This window comes from Pteropus alecto, unplaced genomic scaffold (assembly GCF_000325575.1).
Source record: "Pteropus alecto unplaced genomic scaffold, ASM32557v1 scaffold146, whole genome shotgun sequence".
NCBI classification, from domain to species: Eukaryota; Metazoa; Chordata; class Mammalia; order Chiroptera; family Pteropodidae; genus Pteropus; species Pteropus alecto.
In genome coordinates, this window is record NW_006442107.1 from 32,393,110 (window position 1) to 32,398,383 (window position 5,274).

A 5,274-nucleotide genomic window follows, 5' to 3' on the forward strand; every position below is an offset into this window, starting at 1 on the left:
ATAAAATAAAATAAAATAAAATAAAATAAAATAAAATAAAATAAAATAAAATAAAATAAAATAAAATAAAATAAATAAAATAAATAAAATAAAAACTGCCATCTGTCCCAACACAGGAGGGAAAACCAGCTGTGACTGACTCACTGAGAGGTATCACAATGTAATTTGGGAGTAATATAAGCATTTGCCAGGTTAATTTTGATTTTGTGCAAATCTTACCATATATACTAACCAGACAACCACAGTTCTGTGTAAGTCCACTCTACATTTGGTTCCTGTGAATGTAGAGAGTGGTTTGCAGACCCCAAAGTTTAAAAGCACAGTCTGACTTGCAACAGAGACACTTAAATCTGCCTAGAGCTACATGGAATCTGAAGGGTCTTGGAGGACCAAAATATACCAAAGGCAAAAAAGCATGGGTACTTGGGTACTGCCATTCAATGGGAAAAGACAGTCTTCTCAGCAAGTGGTGTTGGAAAGACCAGATAGTCACATGCAAAAGAGTGAAGTTGGACCCTTACTTACTTTATACTAAACGTAAGACCTAAAAGTATTAAACTTTTATTATTTTTAATTTTTTAAATTTATTTATTTTATTTTTCAAGTAGTCAACATTCAATATTATTTTATATTAGTTTCAGGGTACAGCATAGTGGTTAGACATTTATATAATTTACAAAGTGATCCTCCCATTAGTCTAGTACCCACCTGGCACCATACATAGTTATTACAATATTATTGACTATATTCCCTATGCTGTGCTTCACGTCTCCATGACTATTTTGTAACTACCAATTTGTATTTCTTAGTCCCTTCACTTCCTTCACCCAGCTTCCCAACCCCCCTCCCCAATCTGGCAATCACCATTTTGTTCTCTGTATATATGAGTCCATCTTTGTTTTGTTCATTTATTTATTTTGTTCCTTAGATTCCACATATAATTTAAATAATATGGTAAAGGTATAAACTTTTAGAAGAAAACATAGGGGGAAAGTTTCATTTCATTGCATTTGGCAATGATTTTTGGACATAACACCAAAAGCACAAACAACAAAAGAAATAATCATAAATTGGACTTCATCGAAATTTAAAACCTTGTGCATTGAAGGATGCTATCGACAAAGTAAAAGGCGGCTCACGAAAATGGGAGAAAATATTTGCAAATCATATATCTGTTAAAATATTAATATCAAGGATAAATAAAAATTCTACAACTCAAAGATGAAAAAACAAACAACCCAATTAATATATGGGCAAAGGACCTGAACAGACATTTCGCCAATGAAAATATACAGACATCTAATAAACACATGAAAAGATGCTCAACGTGATAAGTCATTAGAAAAATGCAAGTCAAAACCACAATGAGATACTACTTCATACTCATTAGGATGGGTATCATAAAAAATAAAAACAAACAACAGCAACAACAAAACCCTCAGAACATAACAAGTGTTGGCAAAGATGTAGAGAAATTGGAACCTTGGTGCATTACTTGGTACATTGGAACCTTGGTGCATTACTGATAGGAATGTAACATGCAGCTGTGGAAAATTATATACCAGGTCCTCAAAATATTAAACCTACAATTATTATATGATCCAGCGATTCCACTTCTGGGTATATATCCAAAAGAAATGAAAACAGAGACTCAAAAAGATATTGGTACACTTGTGTTCATAGCAGCATTCTTCACAGTAGCCAAAAGGTGGAAACAACCTAAATTTCCAACGATGAACGACTGTATAAACAAAATGTGGTGTAAACATACAATGGAATATTATTATGTGAGCATACAAGGAAGGAAATTATGACACATACTATAACATGAGTGAATTTTGAAGACATTATGGCAAGTAAAATAAGCCAGTCACAAAAGGACAAATATTGTATAAATCCACTTACAGGAGGTACCTTACCTAGAGCAGTCAAATTCGTGGAGACAGGGGCTGGGAGGAGAGGGAAATCTAGAGTTATTATTTAATGGATACAGAGATTCTGTTTGGGAAGATGAAAAAGTTGTAGAGATAGATGGGGATGATGGTTGCATGATAATGTGAATGTACTTAATGCCATTGAACTGTTTCCTTAAAAATAGTTATAGTTAAAACTTTTATGTTATATATATTTTATCTCAATAATAAAAAAAGATATTGGTACTTTGTAACCAATAGCCACCTCCCCCATGCCAGGAAATCTCTGGTCTCTAAATCCCCTGGGATGGGGATAATGCTGTCTGCCCGGTGAGGACTGATGCAGACACTCCACAGGGCTGCCTCTGGAGGTGACAGGCAAGCAGCCAGAAGAAGTGGGGAAGACAGAGGCCACAAAGAGAAGGCAAGACTGACCAAGCTTTTAAGCCTTTACTCCTGGTCCTGACTTCCCCAGAGACGAACTGCTTAACCAAAAATTTGCCCTTACAATGGTCCCATTGCCCCAGCCTTGTTCTCCTAAACCCTTTATGCTGCCTCAGACCATCACTGATATAAAACTGTCAGTCTCAAATTCTGTCCAGCTTTTTTATCTTCTTCAACTTTTGATGTCTCTGCTCTTCATTAAAGGCTCACGTTGCAAGGATTCTAGTGCAGCCTGGGCCACATCTTGGGAAGGCAGTCAGTTGGTACTCCTGTCTTGGCACCCATCTCACTAATCACTCAGGGAGGGCTGGGCTGCATCCTGGCCAGCGATCGATGGTGCTAATGGCTTCTGGTCCATTAGGGACGGAAGGGTTCCAGCCTATGCAAGGCAACAGCAGCACAGTGCTTATCAGTCCTGCCAGACAAAGACTTTGGGAATGTTCTTGGGAGTTCCCCGAGTGCTCAAGACAGGGGATAGAGGAAAGAAAAACGTTCTCTCTGGGCCCTCTGTTGGTTCTGCATTGTGCCAGATTCCTCGTCCTTCCTAGTCCCTCGGAGACAAGTCCTGGCAGAGATTCACTCCCTGAAGCAGCTTTCTTGCCTGTATCTTTTGTAAAACTGTCTAAACGGTCATCCTTCTGCCAAAACTGCAGTCCACTACTGTGAATTATCTTCACAGAGCCCTTTAAGCAGAACACTCCGTGGGCCAGGACCCCAGAGGCAGCACATGGGCAGGTATAGCCTCTGCTGTGCTGCCTGCAGGGTCATCCCTGTGTGGTCCAGGGGGCGGCTCTTGGGCATCCCAGTCAGGATGACTTAATCTGGAAAATAAGCTCAACAGTTAGCAAAAATGACTTTTTTTCTCCTTGTTAATGAGTAACCACAGGACAATAATGTACCCCTGGACCTGCTCAGTGTACCGTTTTAGTAGTGACACTCGACTGCTCAGAATTATGTCAGTTTCACTCCGGAGCACCTCATAGTCAGGTAGCAAGATCTTATCTATCACGTCGTATTCACTTAAGCCCATCCTTTAGCTGTGATTTATGCAGATCTTCATCTCTAGTGGCATCAAAATCCAAGATCCCCAAAATGATCATGTGTCCTCGTGTCCTAATCGTCTTTATGATTGTGGGCAATAGCTGAAATTTCCCTATCCTCTGGGCAGGAACTGTTGGGAATAATGACAAAATAGAATGGGAAAGGAGCTAGATTTTATTTGCATCTTAACAGTTGAATGAAGCCCTGACTACCCATAATGATGTGTTACCAGGTTCAAATCATGCTGGCACATGCCCTACCTGTCAGGTATAATAATGGGGTTTTGAATGGTTCCATTGTAGCCCCAGTGTTAAAGTCCAGCTGAGTAACTTGGGGTTGAGTGAAGGCATGTCCACAATAAAGACACTGCTCTTCTCCATTGAAACTGAAGCATAGACAGAGCTCTTTCTGCTCATGGCAAGTCCCGTCTTCAGATCTGTTGCTAAAAGGGAAATGAGCCCTTCTCTTATATGTTCCTTTAGTAGCTTCCTCTTTAAAATAGTGACTCTCCCACCTTTAGAAATTCAGCATTGAAATGACGTCATTAAAATTTGCCATAAATAGTGCAAATATTTTTTTCAAAGTGGTTGTGATTATGAGCAGCAAAATATAACCACAACCAACACCCCTCCCCATACAACTAAAAATATTTTAAATAGTTTTCCCACAATTCCATCCCAGGATCTCTCACTCCTCTTATTTGAAATGCAAAGCAGATTTTTTTTTTTTTTTTTTGGTCCAGGAAAGGATATTTTTTTAATCCAAGTACTGCAAATAGGAAACCAGAGGATGGGGTCTCCAGGCTGGGACAAATAATGGCTACCTCTTCCCTGGCCAAACAAGGGGAGAAGGTGACCCCTACACTCTCGACAGTCAATACTGTCCCCTGCCCCCGCACTGTGTTGCAGCATCCTTGGGACTGGGGTAGTCAGTAACCCAGCCTGCTTTGCTCCAGGCCCCTTCCCCCAGGAGCATCTTGGAGGAAGGGAGCGTGTGCAGAACAGGAAGCAATGAGGGAACATTTAGCGCTGGTAGCAGTAGCAATGACAGATGTTTAAAAATGAAATATTGAACAAAAAACAACACGACTGTCCAGAGGTAGTTTGTGAACAGAGGAAAGATGGGTGCATTACTTGGTACATTGGAACCTTGGTGCATTACTGATAGGAATGTAACATGCAGCTGTGGAAAATTATATACCAGGTCCTCAAAATATTAAACCTACAATTATTATATGATCCAGCGATTCCACTTCTGGGTATATATCCAAAAGAAATGAAAACAGAGACTCAAAAAGATATTGGTACACTTGTGTTCATAGCAGCATTCTTCACAGTAGCCAAAAGGTGGAAACAACCTAAATTTCCAACGATGAACGACTGTATAAACAAAATGTGGTGTAAACATACAATGGAATATTATTATGTGAGCATACAAGGAAGGAAATTATGACACATACTATAACATGAGTGAATTTTGAAGACATTATGGCAAGTAAAATAAGCCAGTCACAAAAGGACAAATATTGAAACCATAACGTTGTGGGGATGGGGAGGAGCAGAAGGGTGGGAGTGGCAAGGGTAGTTCCTCAGTAATGCCACACGTGAAGAAATGAGGCCTAGAGTGGAAGCGGATGTGGTAGGGAGCTCAAGTCCCTCCTGCCTTCGTTCCTGTGCCCCAAGAGGCTGTCCAACCTAGTGCAGGGACTAGGCAAGGTGGGGAAGGAAGGAAAGTGGGTGTGTGCTGCACCTGGTTAGATACAGATTGATTGAAGAGCATCTTGGGGCCAAGCAGCCCTATCCATTGGCCACACCTGCTGCTGCTGCTGCTGCTGCTGCTGCTGCTGCTGCCAGTACAACAGAATGAGCAGGTCAGA